The following is a 20,112-nucleotide window of genomic DNA, read 5'->3' on the forward strand; positions in this document are numbered from 1 at the left end:
GCTAGTTCAAGGTCTGGCTGCTCTGCTTCTGATTCAGCTCCCTGCTAATGCATCTGGGAAGGGAACAGAATATGGCCCAAGTACTTAGGCCCTTGCCACTCACATGGGAGACCTGCAGGGAGTTCCGGGCCCTTGGGTTCAATCTGTCCTAGCCCTGGTTGTTGCAGCTACATGGGAATTACACCAACATATGGAAGACTCTTTTTCTTTCTCTCTCTCTCCCTCTCTCTCCCTTTCTTTCTTTCTCTCTCTCCCTCCCTCCCTCCCTCCAACTGTCCCCATTGCTTTGCCTTTCAAATAAATACATAAATTTTTTTTAAGAATGTTTTTAGGGGTTAGTGTTGTAGCATAGTGGTTGAAGCTGCCGCCTCTATGGACAGCTCACCATCTGGGCACAAGTTCCAATCCCGGCTGTTCCACTTCCAATCCAGCTCCCTGCTAATGGCCTGGGAAGAGCAGAGTAAGATGGCCCAAGTGTTTGGGCCCCTGACACCCATGTGGGAGATTTAGATGAAACTCTGGCTCTTAGCTTTGGCCTGGCACAGTCCCAATTATTGTGGCCATTTGGGGAGTGAATTAACGGATGGAAGATTTCTCCCTCTCTCTCCCTTCCTCCCTCCCTCCCTCCCTCTGTAACTCTTTCAAATAAATACTTAAATTCTTTTAAAAAAGAATGTATTTGTATATTGTATATATGTATATAGAGTAATTTATTTTATAAACAATTTTTATGAGATAAAAATTTTTGGCCTTCAGCTTTGAATTATAATACTTGTGTAAGAAGAAAACATGCTGCTGTGTCATTCTGTTCCTTTGGAGATATGCAGGGCCCATACCTAACACAACCTTGAAACATAGTGCATAGTACAGTACTTAAGGCAAAAACTCTGTAAAACTACTTGCAAAGAGTTTTAAGTGAATCACAGAACTCTTAACAATTCAATATGTCTGAAACTTAAATGATATCCTCGGTAAGATTTGTGTAAATTTTGTATAGAAACCTTGATAAATGAAAAGAAAATGTTTTTTAAAATACCATTTTTATTATTTTCTGAATAGGCTTTTCATGTAGAGGGAGCACTTGGAAACACACATTTCTGAATTAAAAGATCTGGGCTAAATCCTGACTACAACTTACTAGGCTCATCATCACAGGCAGACCCCTTACTCTCACTAAATTTTGTACTTTTTTAATTATAAAAAGCAGCAGAAGGATGATGATCTAATAGAACCTGATTTCCTTAGAGTACCATATAATTCTGAATGTCTTAGTGCTTAGGTACTATTTATTCAAATGCAGCAAGTGTTACTTCAAAGAAAACACAGTAAATAACATTGTGGATTTATTTTATTTTTTACTTAAATGATACAAAGCAGAAAATCGAATTATGCAATGGAAATAGTGAGCCATGGAAATACTCCATGTTTGAAAAGATAATTATTGAATTTATCCAAATATTAAAGTAAACATACTTAAAATGCATTGAAACACCCCCACCCCCATGAATTGTTTTGCTCTGCATTAAAAACCACAGTTAAGCTGGAAAGTGCTATCTATTTTTTTCTAAGCCTCATCTGGTATAGCCATACACAGTGTTTTTTTCCTTTCTACACTTTTGTACTCAGGGCTTCCTTCCTTATCCCAGAAGACAGTCTAAGCCTCCAACCCAGGGATTCTGTAACATCCCTCAAGCATCCACACAGAAGATACTGGTAGCTATGTATTGTAAGAGAAAAAAGGGAAACAAATAAAAAAGCCACAATTTTCTCTAAAGGAAACATCTGGTCCCTAGCATAAATAATGTACTAAAAAAAGCAGAGACCTGTGGAATTTGAAATTTATGTTAACAATGGCCACAATATAGAACTGGGTGAATTGAGCAGTTAAAGTTTCAAGGTCCAGCCCTTAATCTTTACCCAATAATGCCCTTCTCAGGAAACTTCGAACTCCTCGGAGACAGATGGTCTTTCATATAAATATATACTTGCACGCAAATTCATCAAGTGGAAATCTCTTGTGTTTTTTAATGGACCAAAGTAGTACAGCTAGGCTTGCTCAGCCTTTCTGTAAAATTAAAAATCAAGGCCACAGTCATCTAGTTCACAATGTTGGAAAAATCACCTTTTTCATGATTTTGTCTTTTGATGCTGTACTATGGATATTTTCAAAGTGGAGATATGGTATGATGGTCCCCCCTGGGACCATACCCCAGTTTCCATGTTTGTCAGCATTTTGCTCTTTGGAATGCAAGCCATTTTAGATATTCAGTCCCAAATGAAAAGGTTTTAATGAAATAGGAATAGAAACACAGAAGGCACATAAAAAATGAGTAGATTCCTCAATAGTGGAAGTTGAGAGCTAAATCAGAGATTAAATGAGAATTGCAAAGATCAAGATTGAAAATATTAAGAACATTCAATTGGATCAAGCATTTGGCCCTGCTACTACAGACCCTGGGAGGCAGCAGTGATGATTCAAGTAATTAGGTTACTCCCACCCATGTGAGAGACCTGGACTGTGCTCCAGCTCTCAGTTCTGGCCCCAGCCCTGCCCAGCAATTTCAGGCATTCAGTGGATGGAAGATCTCTAGATAGAGGGAGAGAGAGGGAGAGAGAGGGAGAGAGAGAGAGAGAGATAGCTATTTCTATCCCCCCTCTTTCTGTCTCTCAAATTAACAAACAAAAAAAAGAAAGATCACTAGATTTTATTTCTTTTGTATGTGCAGTAATTCATAACCCAGGAGAAACTCACTGTATTCATCTGTAGGGCTAAGATATCCGTGGAATCCAGTAAATAATATAAATGGTTGAGTCAGAAATGGTTACCTCTACTTTTGTTCATGGAGTCTCTGATAAGAACTCAATACCATTGCCGTAATGTCAAAAAGGAGCCTTGTCCCATGTACAATGTAAATTCCCATGGGAGTTTGGCTCATCTTCCCAGCACAACTCCATGGGAGTGAGTTTGACCTTTTTTCACCACAGAACCTGTCATGTTGAAGACTTTCCATGAAATAGATTGGATAGGTTATGTCCATGAGAAATCCAAGTAAAACAGATTTTTCAACAACAGAACTGATGATCAAGAGACAGGGTGGGGGCCACTCACGTGGCACAGCAGGTTAAGCTGCTGGTTGCGACTCAAGCAAACCATAACAGATTGCCAGTTTGGAGAGCTGGTTCAAGTCCTGGCTTCTCTGCTTCTGATTCAGCCTCCTGCTAAAGTGCCTGGGCAGGCAGCAGAAGATGGAAAAAGAGCCTGTGCACCCCCTACACACACCTACGTGGCAGACCAGGATGGAGTTCCTGGAGCCTGGCTTCAGCCTGGACCAGCCTGATTTTTGTAGGCATTTGGGGAATGAAACAGCAGATGCCTTTGTGTGTGTATATATGTGTGTGTGTCTTTCTCTCCTTCTTCCTCTCTCTATTGTTTCTGAGATTTCTTTATTTGAAAAGCAAAGGAAAAAAAAAGAGAAGGGAGGGATGTGTGACCATGGTGACAGAGGCATTACAAAACGAGTTGGTAAAGCTGTGAGGACAAATGCCAACCACTTGACATGTCTAAGCCACGTCAGCCCTGGGCCTAAGAGAAATCTGGTTTGCCTGTCTGTTGGGGATTGAGCAGACTCAGGCACACTTGCTGATCCCAAAGTCTTTCATTAACAGTGCTAATGGCTGATGGGTAAGGGTGAGAGGGTTTGCCTGCAGGAAGACATTCTCCCAAGAAGCTGGGGTATTTAAGCTGAGTTTGGCCAAGCTTCTCCCTCTCTGTTTCCTCCCTCACTGTGAAATTATTCCTCAGATACACTCTGCCATTGCCAGCTGTGGTCAGACACAGACTCATGGGGACATCAGATCCTGAACTGTGCTCCCCCAAACTGTAGGCCAAAATAAATGTTTTCCTTCCCAAGAAGCTCTTCCCAGGGATTTTAGTTAAAATCACAAAAACTAACTGGTTCACAACAGCTAATCTTCCCACACAAAAAATGAGCACCAAAGAGGTTGCAAAAATAACAGGTGTCTGACCTGTGACTCTCCATCCTCCTCTCTCCATGAACAGGCTCAGCTTTCCTTCTCCACCGCTGAAAATTGAAAATCTTTCCAGACTGAACAACTACATAGGTTTCCTCATCCCTGACTCCTTTCTGTAACACCAAGAATCTCCCTTTTTCCCAGAGGAATGAACTACAGAACGTAAGTAACTTGTGCAGCAATGCGACTTACACAAGGCTTAAGCAAATCCTGATAACTATCTCCATGATGCCTCACTTGTCTTAAGTTGCTGAGCAAAATTTACAGCATCTCAAGCCTCTAAAAAGACACATTTGGATAGTGTGTATCAGAAGCAGATAAGATACTTACAACCCTATATTTTGGGGATGTATCTCAATGTGTGCCTTTGAATGGTTTCATGGAATTCATGAAAATTATTGTATTCGTCTAACATTCCATTATGAATCCACAGGCTTTGTTTTGCAGTCCTTTGCGTAACTACTTAACAAACAACATGCCATGTATACTTTTCTTTCATTGTTTCCTTCAGGAAGGAATGAAAGCCAAATATTTTGGTGGCTTAATAAAACCTGCGAATGTATTTTTGCAACTGCAGTGTAAGATTAAATTAAGACATATTATCAAAGCCAACTTCCTTTTTTGCCTCACCAAGAATCATTTAGCCTATCAATAGGATTGATGTTTTCAATTTTTCTTTCAAGTCTTAAAGTTTCCCTTTTCAAGAAACTTTTAAAATATTTACAGGAATGTTATAGACACTGTTAGTTTTTCAGCATGGCTTTCAAAATGTATTTTTTCATAAAGTACAAATGAAATATTCATATCCTCACAAACCAACATTCCTGGTATGTCCATTTATGTTTGTTATTGCTCTCAGCCACATTATAAAATGGAAATAATGAATAAATGGCTTATTGCAAAAAATCAGGCCCAAAATTTTATACAAATGCCAGCTGATTCTACATTTCATTGAGCATTCAATTGTTCATGAAATCTGGGCTAATTACTGTCCTGGAGCGTGAAGACATCATGAACCCACCTCCATAGAGATTCTTGTTCTTATGAGTTCATAGTGAACTTACAGTCAATAATGTTCATTTGGAAATTAATGGCACTGCCTAGTGTTGACAATAATCATCATCTACTACCTTAGAAACCATGGAGAAAAGTGACCATGGTTTGTAGTCAAAAATCATGTTTAGAACACAGTTACTGCTCAGTAATGCTCTTGAATACATTAACAAAGTAATCAGTTATCAGACCTTTGATAGACTCTTATTCCTGAATATCTGTTGTACATAAAGTTTGCCTATTGCAAATCTCCGGATGCCTTGGTTTCTCCTGTTGGCCTATGCATAGTTGGTTCAGAGACTTGCTTCTAGCTCATTTGAAATAACCTAAAACCAAATCAGCACATCTTTTCCCTTAGAACTCACTATTCTTTCCAGTATCAAGACACTTCTTTTGACTTCTTAGGTTCAAGCTCTCTAGAGTAAGGCTGATTTTTGATAAAACTCTTCTGAGAAGTTGTAATTGTGAAATTCAGATTGGCTCACACATGTACATCAAGTGATCACTTCAAAGTGATGCATATGGCAGATGAGGAACATTGAATGCTTCTTCAAGGCCTCACAATTATTAGACGCCAACTCCGTCACAGACTCCTGGTATTTGCACATTACTGAGTTTAAATTTCCAAGGCAATATCTCAGAGCATATGTTTCTTCTATGCACAGTTTACATCTGTTCCTGCACTACTGCAGCTACCCCTGTTCCTTCTCCAACTCTCCACCTTGCAGTTAATCAGAAGTCATGGAGCTAAGACAGGAATGAACTATTTCATTTAAGCCTCTTTCAATCTCTCATTTTCAGAACACTATGGTGTAAATTATTAACTGGACCAGGAAGTCACCTTACTTTTCAGCTCTTTATTCAAGTACATTAAATGTCAAAACTTCCTTTGATTTTAAGATTCTTGCTTATCCTGCCAGTTGTTGTTGTTGTTTTTGCCTTTATACTCTTAATTCAGAATGGGAACTCAATGGTTAATGGACCACCCACGAATCTTCATTTTCTAGGTATTGTTAATGAGATAATTTCTCACTACTCACCTGCCTCATCTAACTGTTTTACAGTCAATGCCCACATTCTTGCATCTCTGTGCCAGAATTCTGGGCCCTGGAAGGTTAGATTATGGTCACAAGGGTTCTGAGTTTGATCTTAGAGTCATCACTACTTAAATATGAGACTGAGATTCACAAAACACCTGAAATCAGAATTAGTGCTTTGCTATCCTCCATAGATGCTTGCTGCCGCAATATCTAGAAATAGTGGACAAAAAATGTACTATAGAGGCCAGTGTTGTGGCACAGTAGTTAAGGTGCTGCCTGAGATGCTGGCATCCCATATGTGTACCACTTGAAGTACTGGCTGCTGCACTTTGCATCCAATTCCTTGCTAATGCATTGGGAAATCAGCAGAAGATGGCCCAAGGGCTTGGGTCCTGTCACCCATGTAGGAGACCTGGATGGAATTCCAGGCTCCTGGCTTCAGGTGGCCCAGCCCCAACAAGCAAAGCTACTTCAGGAGTGAACCAGTGGATGGAATATCTCTTTCTCGATCTATATCACTCTGCCTTTCAATTTAATAACGTAAATATTTTAAAAATGCAAGATTAAAGTAGGTGTCTAGAACACCAGAAAAGTACTCCCCTAATTTTATTAAGAAGTAATTCCAGTAGAGAAAAGACCTAATGCATGAGAACAAATTGTCATGACGGATTCAGTAAGTAGGACTACTAATTCCTACTGCCAGTTTAAAATTTTAATATTGAATTTTTATATTTTGATGATATGTAGTAGTTGATCTTCATTTGGAATATGTAAAAGCTTGAGTGGTTTATCTTTAGATATTAGAATAAATATACTTTTTTAATAAATTATTTGAGTGGCAGAGAGATACAGATAAGCAGGCAGAGAAAGTTCCCATACACTGGTTCACTACCTTTGTCCACAACAACCAGGACAGAGACAAACTAAAGTCAGGAGCTAGGAATTCAATCCAGGTAGATGGCAAGGATGCAACTACTTGAGCCATCACTGCTGCCTTCTAGGGTATGCAATAGCAGGAAGCTAACACTGACCGCTGAGCTGAGCTACAAATCCAAGTATTTGGTTATAGAAGGCAGGTATCACAACCAATGTTTATCTCATTAAACACCCACCAAACTGCTAAATTCCACCCCGTGTCTCATTTGTAATTACTTATTTCCCTAATTAACTATAAAGATGCTATTCATCTTTATAGAAAACGTAATAATTCATCATTAAAAACAAATATGACAATATAAAAATGATGATTTCAATATTTTTTCAAAGAGGAATCACTTTGGGCTATCTGCCAGTTATATTTATATTATTAAATTATTGAATATAGAGCCGGCGCCGTGGCTTAACAGGCTAATCCTCCGCCTTGCGGCGCCGGCACACCGGGTTCTAGTCCCAGTCGGGGCACCGATCCTTCCCGGTTGCCCCTCTTCCAGGCCAGCTCTCTGCTGTGGCTAGGGAGTGCAGTGGAGGATGGCCCAAGTCCTTGGGCCCTGCACCCCATGGGAGACCAGGAGAAGCACCTGGCTCCTGCCATCGGATCAGCGTGGTGCGCCGGCCGCAGCGCACCTACCGCAGCGGCCATTGGAGGGTGAACCAATGGCAAAAAGGAAGACCTTTCTCTCTATCTCCCTCTACTGTCCACTCTGCCTGTCAAAAATTTTTAAAAAAAAAATTATTGAATATAATTTGCCATGCTAGTGTAAGAAATAAAACTGGTACTGTCTCAGAAATAAGGTGACATTTCAGAAACTGTGTGGAATGACATTCTAAGACTTTCCCCAATTCTTTTATAATCCCATAGAATAAAACCAGCAACAAATTTCAGAGACAAATGAAATACGAACAATATCAGCACATACTGCATACTTCCCACTACAGTCTTGTGTACCCCAAGCTCTAAGCTCCAGGAGGCATGTTTGCTTCTGGCCCACAATCTTGGGTCAAGTGGCCTAATAGCTTCTCACATGATTGGATGCTGAGTTTTATTTAAACTTCTTTCTGTCAGTACTCTGGAGGAGAACCAGGCAGATTGTTGTGCTTTTGGTGCAATGAGGTAGCAACCCTGGCTTCCTCCTTCCCTCTTTCCTCCTCCTCATTCCTTGGCTCCCCTGTGCCACGGCATCTGATTACATGACTGAAGCTCTTGTGCAACCTGCTGGCACACCTCCTGCTCACCTGGCACCTTGGCCAAAATGTTCAGGGCAGAGATCATCATGGGATCCCAACGGGGTCTATTTAAAATGATGAAGCAACATACACCACCTCAAGGACAAACTACAAAATGTACTTGGGAAATGGAGAAAGGGACAGAGAAGAATGGAACAGTATTGAAGTCAATGAGGTGAAGACAAAATGGGTACAGAATGGGAGCCAACAGGACAGTAGGTCCTTAAAGCCATACATCTAAAGTCTAAATTGTAGTTCTGTTTCTCAAAGAACAATGGGGGATCAGGATTCTCCTGCATGTTTGCTTGTGGTGATGTGTTCATTTTTGTTGCATTATGAATATTAGTGGGGCACAACATCACGTTTTGATACATGTTTTCACTGTGGAACAATTAGATCAAGCTGACACATTTATCACTTCACATCTATGCCACTTTACTCTGATGAGAATATTTAAGATCTACTCTTGTAACAGTTTTCATATACACAACAGATGACCATTAACCGTAATTGCCATATCCTATAATCCATGTCCCAAGCTGATTCCTTCTCACTAAACCACAGTCCTTAACCAATGGTGCCCTGACGTCCTTGTAATCCCACGTAATCTTTGTTCTCTGATTTTGACATTTTAGATTCCACCTACACCTGAAAGCATGTGTTATCTATCTTCCCGTGCCTGGCTTGTCTCACTTAAAACAATGCCCTCCATGTTCACCTATGCTGTCACCAATGACAGGATTTCCTTTTGAAGCAGTTCTATCAAGAACATTCCCAGGAACCTTAATCAAATCAAATCACATGGGCATGTTCCCTGGGCCTCGGTCTTCCTATCTGCTCAATGGAAATCAAAAATATTTGCCTTACTGAGGTCTTGTAGCCTTGTCATTGGCTGTAGGATGGCCTGGAGCCTATCACAAGGCCTGGCACCAAGCAGAGCCACTACAACTGTAAACACCCAGAATGACATCCCTGTAATCTAAAACCCCAGGGTTCCTCCTGGGCAAGATAAGAAGTACATAGAAGGTTCTAGTGACTCCCTGGTCTCCTGCTCTTGGGAAATTCCTGCTTTAGCATCAGCATCTATATTCTCCCAGGACAAAGTCTCTTGTAATTTCCATTCATTTCTTCCTTTTGTAAGAAGGACTTACATGGTTTCTTTGGTATCTATCTATGATAGGCAAAATTCAAGTATGAGTGATCAAATCTTAGTATTTAAGGCTTGCTTTTAATTGGATAAGGGGCTCTTTTCATTTCCTAGCTAAAACCATTTTTGAAATGAGCACTATCCTATTAATGTCAATTCAAAGCAAGAACAAAGGGACCAAGATTAGGGATGGGTGGCAAAGGAAAGGATCAAAGAGGCTGTGTGAGGTAGGGCTAGGAAGATGGTATTTAGAGCAGGAGAGTCCACAGAGCTAGATTACATTTCCAAGAAGGAAACCAAACAGGCAGGAGACACAGTGCCATCTACACTCTGCCATTAGCTTCTCCTGGGTTTTCTAACATGCAAAGTCTGATGCACACAGGTAAATATTCAGTAAATGTTTTTTAAAGTCTATATGAGTGGCAATGGAAGCAACCTAGGAGAAGGGGTAGGAAAGCTACTTAAATAAAATCATGTATTTCTCTCATCATTTTCTTTGACATATTTTAAATTTGAAGGCAGTAAGATTAACCTTATATAGTTTAATTTTGATTCTAATTATTTTCTACCCAAAAGACCTATCCATTTTGGAATTTATTTTTTATTTTTTGACAGAATTTAGTTATTTTAATAAGTTAGATGCTTTTCATGAGTGGCTGGAGAAACCTGTTTCTTTGAAATAACTTGAAAATTATTTTTTTAAGATTTGTTTATTAATTTGAAAGAGTGACAGAAAGAGGGAGAGAGAGAGAAATCTTCCATCCACAGGTTCACTCCCCAAATGCTCACAACTGCTAGGGCTGGGCCAGCTTTAAGCCAAGAACCAGGAACTCCCACATGGGTGACAGGGGCCCAAGTACCCAATTTGTCAATAACTGGCTCCCAGGATGCATTAGCAGGGAGCAGGATTGAAGCAAAGTAGGTGGAACTCAAACCGGCTCTCAGGTATAGGAAGGAGTCCCAAGCAGCAGCTATAACATTTGCCCTTAACTGTAGGTTTATTTTGTTTTGCTAAAGCCATCACAAATAACTTTATGATATATTATTTATAATTATGATTTACTTATTATTTGATGAGGTGTTTTCAAGTCCTTCCATCATATTGAATTTTTATATCATCTGTTAGCTTTTAAGCTGAAATTTTAAAGGTGCTTACCTGAGATAAGTGAGTACAACTGCAAACTCTGTAAAATGTTTTTTCTAAGAATTTTAGACCCTTACAAATGATCTACCCAGGTAGTACACTGAATACATTCGTGTTGCACTGAAGACTTTAGTAGAAATGTTAGAGCATATAAAGCTGGCTGCAGTCAAGTTAAAAAGTAAAGATCTAGAACAGGCTCTTGACATAGCTCATGTCCCACATCAGAGTTTCTGGATTAAATTCCCAGTTCCAGTTCCTGACTCCAGTTTTCTACTAATGCAGACCCTAGAGGGCAGTGATAATGACTCAAGTAATTGAATTCCTGCCACCCTCACGGGAGAGGACCTGGATCGTGCACCAGGCTCCTGGCTCTGTCCTTTTCCCAGTCCTGGATGTTGTGGGCATTTGAGGAATGAACCAGCACCAACATAAGCTTATCTTCCAACTTCATTTTCCACAAACTGATTTTCACTTTTTTATTGCACATAGTTAATTTTATTAACCATGTAGGTAAATATAGAATCAGATCTTGGAATAAAAATTACAGAAAATGGACAAGCAAAAGAAGGAAAATAAAATACCACCATTTAAAACTAATCGCTGCATGCATATTGGTATGTATCTGAATCTTTAGGTAAATAACTGTGTTTAGTGGTTTCCTTTTACCGGATCAGTGTGTTCATTTTCTCTATGCTATCTTAATTTAGGTTATAGTTGATTCTCACTATTCACAATAGTTATGTTCTATCAAGGCACTGTGAACACTAAATTAGCATATACTGATTCCTGCTGTTGGGGAAATACAGGGTTATTTCCTGCAGGAGCCCCCAGTCACAATACTTTCAGTAACTGATTAATAGATAACCCTGTTTTCTACGTGCCTCAGTTTGAAGACACATTAATATGTGTTGTTGATTAATTAATCATGTATGCTGTTGCTTGAGCTTATGGTCAACAGCCCAGTAACTCAAAAACTTTTTGAAGTACTTTCATGCTGATGTTAGTCATCTAGCAACAGATCACATCTGCATAAATTCTGAAAAATGTTGCAGCACATTCTAAATCCCAGAAGCAGAGGACTCAAGACTGATGGGACATATTTCCAGCCTTCAAGAAATTCAAAGTCTGGTCAAGAATAGAGCGTAGAGAGAGAGTGGCACTGATACAGAATAACATGGCAATGGCCAGGACAGAAATACGGACACATAACCCTGAGGGTGGGTTCAAGGCCCAGTTCAAGGGAGACCAAGAAGGCATCTTTTGGGAAGTAACATTGGAGGGGAATCTGAAAAAGGTGAGTAGGACAAAAAGCCAGGAAACTGATGACTCCTCTGCACACTAAAGCATTATTTGTAAAGGGCAAAACATCAATCATCTTTGCATTCTGCTTTATGATATTAAATTTATTAAACTAAACTCTCCATACCAATATTCATTGGCAATCATTTTGTGTGCTAAATAGGTTAGATGATGCTATAAGTATTCCAAACTTAAGCTGTTAATACACATAAATTATTTCCTGGAAAACAGAGGATCTCACAGCTCAGTGCCAAGAAAATTAGTCATAAGTACATCAAACACACACTTAGTAAAATTATAGAATATTTAACAATGCAAGGAATATATCAAATGAAACAATAAAATGGATGTGATCTTCAAAGCAACTGAAATTGGACCCACTTTCAGACTTTTGTTTTCATAAATCAAAGCTCCTCAGAAACCATGTCTCAGCCATTCCTCTTATATAACCCTGTTTTTCTAATCTTTCTGTATGTCACTAAATTAGTTTTTTTTCTGGCTTCAGAATCAGGAGTTTTTCCGTATTCTGAAAACTCTCAAATCTCTTATTTATTCAGAGGTGGCATGGTTCAGAATTGTCACTGTCATCCATATTTTCCTGTAAATTATTCTGAACAGTGAGTCACTCCTCTTTAAAACTCTGACATTAGAAAGAAAGCAACAAAAGTAAAGCCCATTTCTTGGAAAAGTCTCAACAAGAACCCTATCCTAAGAATAGTCATGCCAACATCACCCATTTAGCAACAGTAACACATTTTATAAAGTAGCTGACTTGACTGTAATGACATGGATGTGGCCCTACCACAGGATCCTGGTGAGTCTTTAAAATTCCAAATCCTGATTCTTATCAGGAAAAAAAATCCAAGAGGTTTTGTTTCTCCATTCTTCAAATATGTGTTTTTGCAACAGGATGATTCTGTTTCAAAGAGTAAGCTTATCAGCTTCCTATTTAGACAGGCACAAAACATTTTCTTTTTTTAAAATTTATTTCATAAATATGAATTTACAAAGTGCAACTTTTGTATTGTTGTGGCTCCCCCCCCACCTCCGTCCTTCCTGTGGCCCTTCCCTCTCCCTCTCCCATCCCGCCCTTTATCGAGTTTCATTTTCAATTACCTTCATATACTGAAGATCAACTTAGTATATACTAAGCAAGGATTTCAACAGGCTGCATTCACACAACCGCACAAGGTATAGGGTATTGTTCGACTAGTAGTGTTTTTAAGTTTCATAGTAAAACACATTAAGGACAGAGATCCTACGTGGGGAGCATGTACCCAGTGACTCCCGTTGTTGATTTAACAATTGGCACTCTTATTTGTGACGTCAGCAATCACCCGAGACTCTTGCTATGAGCTGTCTAGGCTATGGAAGTCCCTTGAGTTCACCAACTCTGAACTTGTTTAGTCAAGGCCGTATTACAGTGGAGGTTCCTTCCTCCCTTCGGAGAAAGGTGCCTCTCCCCTTGATGGCCTGTTCCTTCTGCTGCGGTCTTGTTCACCAGGGTCTTTCATTTAGATTGTTTTTCTGCCATCGTGTCATGGCTTTCCATGCCTGTGAGACTCTCATGGACCTTTTAGCCAGATCCAAATGTCCCAAGGGTTGATTCTGAGGCAGGAGTGCTGTTTTTGGCATTTGCCATTCTATGAGTCTGCTATGTGCCCCGCTTCCCCCGCAGGATCATTCTCTCCCTTTTAATTCTATCCTTCATTATTTGCTTACACTGGTCTTATTTGTGAAATCTCTTCGACACATACCCTATCTTTTTGATTGGTTGTGTATTTATACTTATCACTTTACCAAGTGCGCTGGCATTGGTACCTGCCTCCTTGGTAAAATTGATTTGAAATGCCCTGGCACATTTCTAGTTCCACCATTGGAGGTAAGTCCGAGTGAACATGAGGCACAAAATGTTTTGTGCATGGCGTACGGAAGGCACAAAACATTTTCTAAAGAATTTATTATCAGAAGAGTAGCTGTCATCATGTATGGGAGTATATACATGTGTGTGTTTCTCTTTATCTGTCCTTCATGTGTTGTCCAATGTGAAGTAATGCTAGAGCTAGTACTGAAACAGTATGTTTACACTTTGTGTTTCTGTGTGGGTGCAAACTGATGAAATCTTTACTTAGTATATACTGAATCGATCTTCTGTATATAAAGATAATTGAAAATGAAAAAAAAACTTGGTTTTAAATTGGAAATTGCATAGAAAATTAATCAATTTTAAAAAATATCATGTAGGATCTCTGTCCTTAATGTGCTGTACAATGTGATTTAATGCTATAACTAGTACTCCAACAGTATTTTTCACTTGGTGTTGCTATGTGAGGGCAAACTGTTGAAATCTTTACTTAATATATACTAAACTGATCTTCTGCATATAAAGAGAATTGAAAATGAATCCTGATGTGAATGGAAGGGGAGAAGGAGTGGGAAAGGGGAGGGTTGCGGGTGGGAGGGAAGTTATGGGGAGGGGGGGAAGCCATTGTAATCCATAAGCTGTACTTTGGAAATTTATATTCATTAAATAAATGTTTTTAAAAAAAAGAAAAAATTTTTCTAATTCCTTTTGGCATCTAGATAGTAGTTCCAAAAATTCATGGAAAATTGAATTGAAAGATAAGCTCATTTTAATGAAAATATTTTTTAAGTTGATGCATAGTTTTTGGTCACAATACATATTTCCATTAACTTTTTGAAGTACCCTTGTATTTCCAGTGTAAGACTCACCTATTTTTAAATTGGCAAGGCTAGGTTCTCCATGGCATTCCCATCATCCAAGATGTGGATGGTTAGATGTGTGCTCCTAGTTCTTTGATCCAATGTTCCCTTAGCTTTTGGAGGTTGGGGCCACTTACCTCATCCAAGGTCCATTCATTCCCAAAGTCCTGAACGGGGCTGTTCCTGCCTTTAGGTTAAGGGATGCTTCCTGTTTTAAATCAGGCAACAATCACACTGGCTCCATAGTGTGTCTTGTGGCTGATGTGGCTCCAATCTATCCAGAGAGCTGGATTGGAGCTGCAGAAGCCGGGACATGGGATGCCAGCACCACAGGTAGAAGCCTAGACTACTGTATCACGGTGCTGGCCCTTGTAATTTTCTTGATCTACCTAACTACTCTATCCTGTCCATATTCTGACATTCATTTGATTTGATTACCAAACACCAAATTCTTCTCTTAAGGGCACTTGCCTTAACCTCTAGACTCAGACACACCTTGAACTTATAAATCATATTTGATCTGATATTTGCCTCCTGGTACCAGGCATGGTGATGTAAGGGACACTGTTGGAATTCTCTACACTGTCTCCATGGTCTCGAGATGCTGGGCCCATGCCTGACCTCAGCTCCTACTGGGTCAGAGAAAGAGATATCCTCTCATGTCCTTGCCCATAATATGTAGGTCCAAATTTTGTGGCAAAAGATTTGGCAGAGGTATTAATTTGCATGTCCCTTCTATGTCTTCTCATCCTTCATTCCTCTCTTAAATATGTATGAGATGTCTTCAAAAAGTTTATGGAAAATATGTGTATTACAAACTCTGCATGGATTTCAAAATACTTTTTGCACCAAAATGAACTTTTTTTTTACTTTTTCCATGAAATTTTTAAACACTTGCATAGAATTTTTGCATCTCCCTGATGCAAATATTGATTTTGTGGGAGAAAACAACAAAAGCCAATTGAAGCCAACTGCTCTCATCTTTTGTAAAGATCAATGCTTGTTGCAGAAGCAATGCTCATGTATTGGAGAAACATGGAGAAAGGATGGAGTATTAAGGGTGAGAATAGTGGGGAAGACTTCTAGACTCCAAAGAGACGCTGAGAATGGCAAGGTGAGAGAAGTCTAGGGTTCCCACTAGGAAAAGTAGACACAACAGAAGGAATGGAAGCATAAAGCAGCACAGAAGCAGGCAGTAATGGCTTGCATCAATGTGTAGAGAGACTCAGACATAGACAGGACTGAACTATCATCTTTTTAAAAAAAAGTATTTGAAAAGTATGATGACAGCAATAGAGGGAGATGCAGAGGCAGAAGGAGAGAGAGAGATACCTTCCACAAACTGGTTCACTTCCCAAATGGCTTGGATGGTCAAGAGTATGCCAATTCAAAGGCAAGAGCTCAGAACTCCATTCTGGTTCTGGTCTCCCACATGAGTGACAGGGACCTAAGAATTTGGGCCATTTTCTGTTGCCTTCCGAGGTGCAGTTAGATGGGAAAGGGAGCAATCAGGACTTGAATGGGGACTCTGATATGGGATGCAAATGTGGCAGGCAGTAGCTTAATCTGCTGCGCCTCTATGCTGGACAATATTACTTGGCCAATTAAATGTCTCCAAATGTTTAGGAAGACTTTATGAAAGCCAGAGAAAATGCATTACTCTCAGCTTGCTGAGAGCAGGCAGCCAAGATGACAGAACCTAATTCCAAACCCAAAGGCGTGGCCCTGGGTCTGCCATGGATGTGAGTCCCTGAACCTTCATGAAGAGAGAGCAATTCAAAGGAAGAAACCATGATATTTCTTATAGTCTTCCTCACTTGGGCATCCACAAAAGCAACAAGCACTAGTGCTTCAGTTACCCATTGTATGCACCAAAATCACTTCTCTCTAATGCACCCAGGATGGTGTTTCTTATGCACCATACTTGGGAGAATCGTTCTATGGATCAGATGAGGAGCCTTGTGGAGAAGAACTTCAACAAGGAGAGCACTGCCTTGCCTCAAAGAAGAAATAAGAAACAGCCTTCCAGATAGAGACGAGGTGCTTAATGGGTACGTGGTTGCAGTAGGATAGGAGGAATAGCTGCCAATGTTCTACAGCAAGGTAGAATAATTTTACAATAATTCATTGTGTATTTCATATGAGCTAGTACACAGAATTTTCCATGCTTCTAACATAAAGAAATGGTAAATATTTGAGTTGAGGCTATAACAATGACCCTTCTGTACCATTACATACACATACACATACACATACACACACTCACACACACGTGCTGAATTATCTATACCACTCTTCCTAATACTCTGATAAGGACCGCTGATCAATGTGAAACAAGGATGTTTTCAATGTACTAGATGACTCTGTAAAACCAACACACTTTAAAGATGTGAAGGAAATAATATGGTTGCAAACATTTTGCCTTTGTTGTTTTCGTGGTTTTTTATTCTTTTATTTCTAAATTGACAGATAAAATTGCACTTATTATATACAATGTGATGTTTCAAAGTATATTTATACATACACACTGTGGAATGATTCAACCTGGCTAATTACTGCATATATTACTTTAGGCTACTATTATTTTGTGATGAGAACATATCACTCAATCTTTTGCATTTTTCAAGAATACAGTGTATTGTAACTTCCATTTTAATGTAAAGTACATCTCCCTGATCACACTGTGTGACCTGTCACTGTATTTCTGCCTATGAATAAGCTCCTGAAGAAAATCAAACTGGATGTTTATCATCAATGTTTTGCTATTCCCAAAACTTCAAGATGATATTGACATACTAATGAGAAACCAAAAGAAAGGTTTTGAAGGAACTCCTTCATGTACACATTCACCATATTCACTGGGTTCACACTGCATTGAGTTTAATAAAAATGCAATCTAAAGAATTACTGTAGTTCTAAAAAAAAAAAAAAGGAGTTCTAAAAACAACAAAGTCAAATACCAAAACTAGCTTGAAGAAAAGGGGTATTTAGAGGAAAAAAAATAAACATAGTTGGAGTGGTTGGCTTGTGACGCAGCAGGTTAAGCTGCTGCCCACAACACCTGCATCCTATATCAGAGCCCCAGTGCAAGTCCTGACTACTCTGTTTCTCATCCAACTGCTTACTAATGTACCTAGGAAGGCAGTGGAGGATGGCCCAAGTGGTTAGGCCCCTGCCACCCAGGGGGGTCTGGGAGAAGTTCTTGGCTCCAGGCTTAGGCCTGGCTCAGCCCTGACCCATGCAGCCACTTGGGGAATGAATCAGAGGCTGAAAGACCTCTCTGTGTATCTCCACCTCCTCTCTCTAACTCTGATTTTCAAATAAATTAGTTAATTTAAAAAACATAGTTGGGGGGCCGACGCTGTGGCACAGCAGATTAATGTCCTGGCCTGAGGTGCTGGCATCCCAAATGGGCGCTGGTTCAAGTCCTGGCTGTTCCACTTCCGATCCAGCTCTCTGCTATAGCCTGGGAAAGCAGTGGAAGATGGCCCAAGTCCTTAGGCCCCTGCACCTGTGTGGAAGACCTGGAAGCAGCTCCTGGCTCCTGGCTTCAGATCGGCACAGCTCCAGCCATTGCAGCCATCTGGAGAGTGACCCAGTGGATGGAAGACCTCTCTGCCTCTCCTATTTCTGTGTAACTCAAATAAATAAATAAGTATTCTTTTTTTTCTTTAAATTATTTTTGACAGGCAGAGTGGACAGTGAGAGAGAGAGACAGAGAGAAAGGTCTTCCTTTGCCGTTGGTTCACCCTCCAATGGCTGCTGTGGCCGGCACGCTGTGGCCGGCGCACAGCGCTGATCTGAAGGCAGGAGCCAGGTGCATATCCTGGTCTCCCATGGGGTGCAGGGCCCAAGGACTTGGGCCATCCTCCACTGCACTCCCTGGCCACAGCAGAGAGCTGGCCTGGAAGAGGGGCAACCAGGACAGAATCCGGCGCCCCGACCGGGTCTAGAACCTGGTGTGCCGGCGCCGCAAGGCGGAGGATTAGCCTGTTGAGCCACGGCGCCGGCCGTAAATAAATCTTAAAAAAAACATAGTTGGAATAAAAAGCTTGTGTACATATAGTACATAAGAGGATTAGGTTGATTGATAATCATCATTTACTATGGTTTGTTAATGTAAAACACAAACAGATTTGTTTTATCTATGAACATTAGCAAACAATGCTATAAATCGTTGAATGATTTTTAGAATTTTCCTGATATTATGTTTTAGTCTAAAGTAAATCATCTGCCTCCACACTTAATAAGTCATCTTGATGCAATAGGCAAATAGAAAGAACTGGGAGACGGAGTATGTTATGGGAAAATCAACTTTTCCTACTAGGCTTTCTTTATATAGATCCCTTCCGATACCAGTGAGCAAGCAATCAACACAAGCGAACAATCTGGCAGCAGACACCTGCTGCATGTCCCCCTAATTTAATTCAATCCCAACACTGCCCAGAGACAGCCTCAGAGTCCACAGACTGAGGGTTCAGGCCCCAGTACTGCCTTTCTGCTCTCCCCACCTTCAGATGCCAACCCCAGGCTCCAGGCTGTCTCCTCTGTGCTCCTGACCCTGTGGCTATAAACCGAATTTCTCACAACAACCTCTCACCTTCTATTCTTTTCCTTGAGCAGCTCTCAGAACTCAGGGAAACCCAACACAACATTTCTGTTTACAGGTTTCTAAGAAATGATTTTAAAGGTCACAAAGTTAGAGATGCATAGAGCGAGGGAAGGGGAAGGAGCACAGAGTGTCCATACCTTCTGTAGACGCTGCCCTCCAGGAACCTCCTTGAGTTCAGCTAGCTGGCAACTCTCTGAACCTTATCTTTTGAGGCTTTTATGGAAAATTCATTGCATAGGCATGATGGAAGCATGTGATTGGATAAAAGGGGTATGATCTTATGCAAACAGACCGAGGGGACGTCCATCAGGGCCTGTCTGTCCAGATTCTTCAGCCATCCTTCCTCTGGGCGATGGGGCTGGACCCTTTCTAAATTGGGGATTTTTATCTCTTTACTATCAGAGAAGGTATGTCTGAGATTTTGAAGTTACAGCTTCTATGGGCCACCTCCCATAATGTCTATGTACTGCCTTGGGGAAGGAGTGCCGAGTTAGGAACTGTGGGAAAGAAAAGTAAATATCACAGAGACCATTTTAGAAAGATTATACCACAGTGCAAAGACCCAAAGGGGTTAGCATAGCAGAGAAACACTAAGTGAAGGAGACAGTGAAAGATTGGTAGGGACAGAGGAGTAGACCAGGCCAGATTGGGAAAGATTTCCAGATCTTGGCAGGAGTGTAGATTTTAATCAGTGTGTGTTGGGCAGAAATTTCAAAACAGAGGAGTGTAGAAGAAAAAATCAAGGGGATCAGTTAGGGTGCTACTCCTGGAGGCTGTACGATCATCCAGGTTTAGTGTACGGATCTGAAGATGAGCAAAGACACAAAGAGAAGAACAGAATGTGCGGACTGTGCCTTACTGAAACAGATAAGGCCAGTGCAATGAGAGGAAGGTGGAG

General features: G+C 40.4%; 1 protein-coding gene across 1 annotated transcript in view; it reads right to left on the reverse strand.

The window, feature by feature from the left end:
* The window catches only part of CD36 (CD36 molecule), a 129,147-nt gene extending 109,763 nt beyond the window's left edge, over nt 1–19,384 (reverse strand). The window contains exon 1 of the mRNA XM_062210686.1: nt 19,352–19,384. The gene's annotated coding sequence lies outside the window, so the exon portion shown is untranslated. The remainder of the gene's footprint in view (nt 1–19,351) is intronic.
* Nucleotides 19,385–20,112: the final 728 nt, after the last annotated feature.

This window comes from Lepus europaeus, chromosome 1 (assembly GCF_033115175.1).
Source record: "Lepus europaeus isolate LE1 chromosome 1, mLepTim1.pri, whole genome shotgun sequence".
In the NCBI taxonomy this organism is placed as follows: domain Eukaryota; kingdom Metazoa; phylum Chordata; class Mammalia; order Lagomorpha; family Leporidae; genus Lepus; species Lepus europaeus.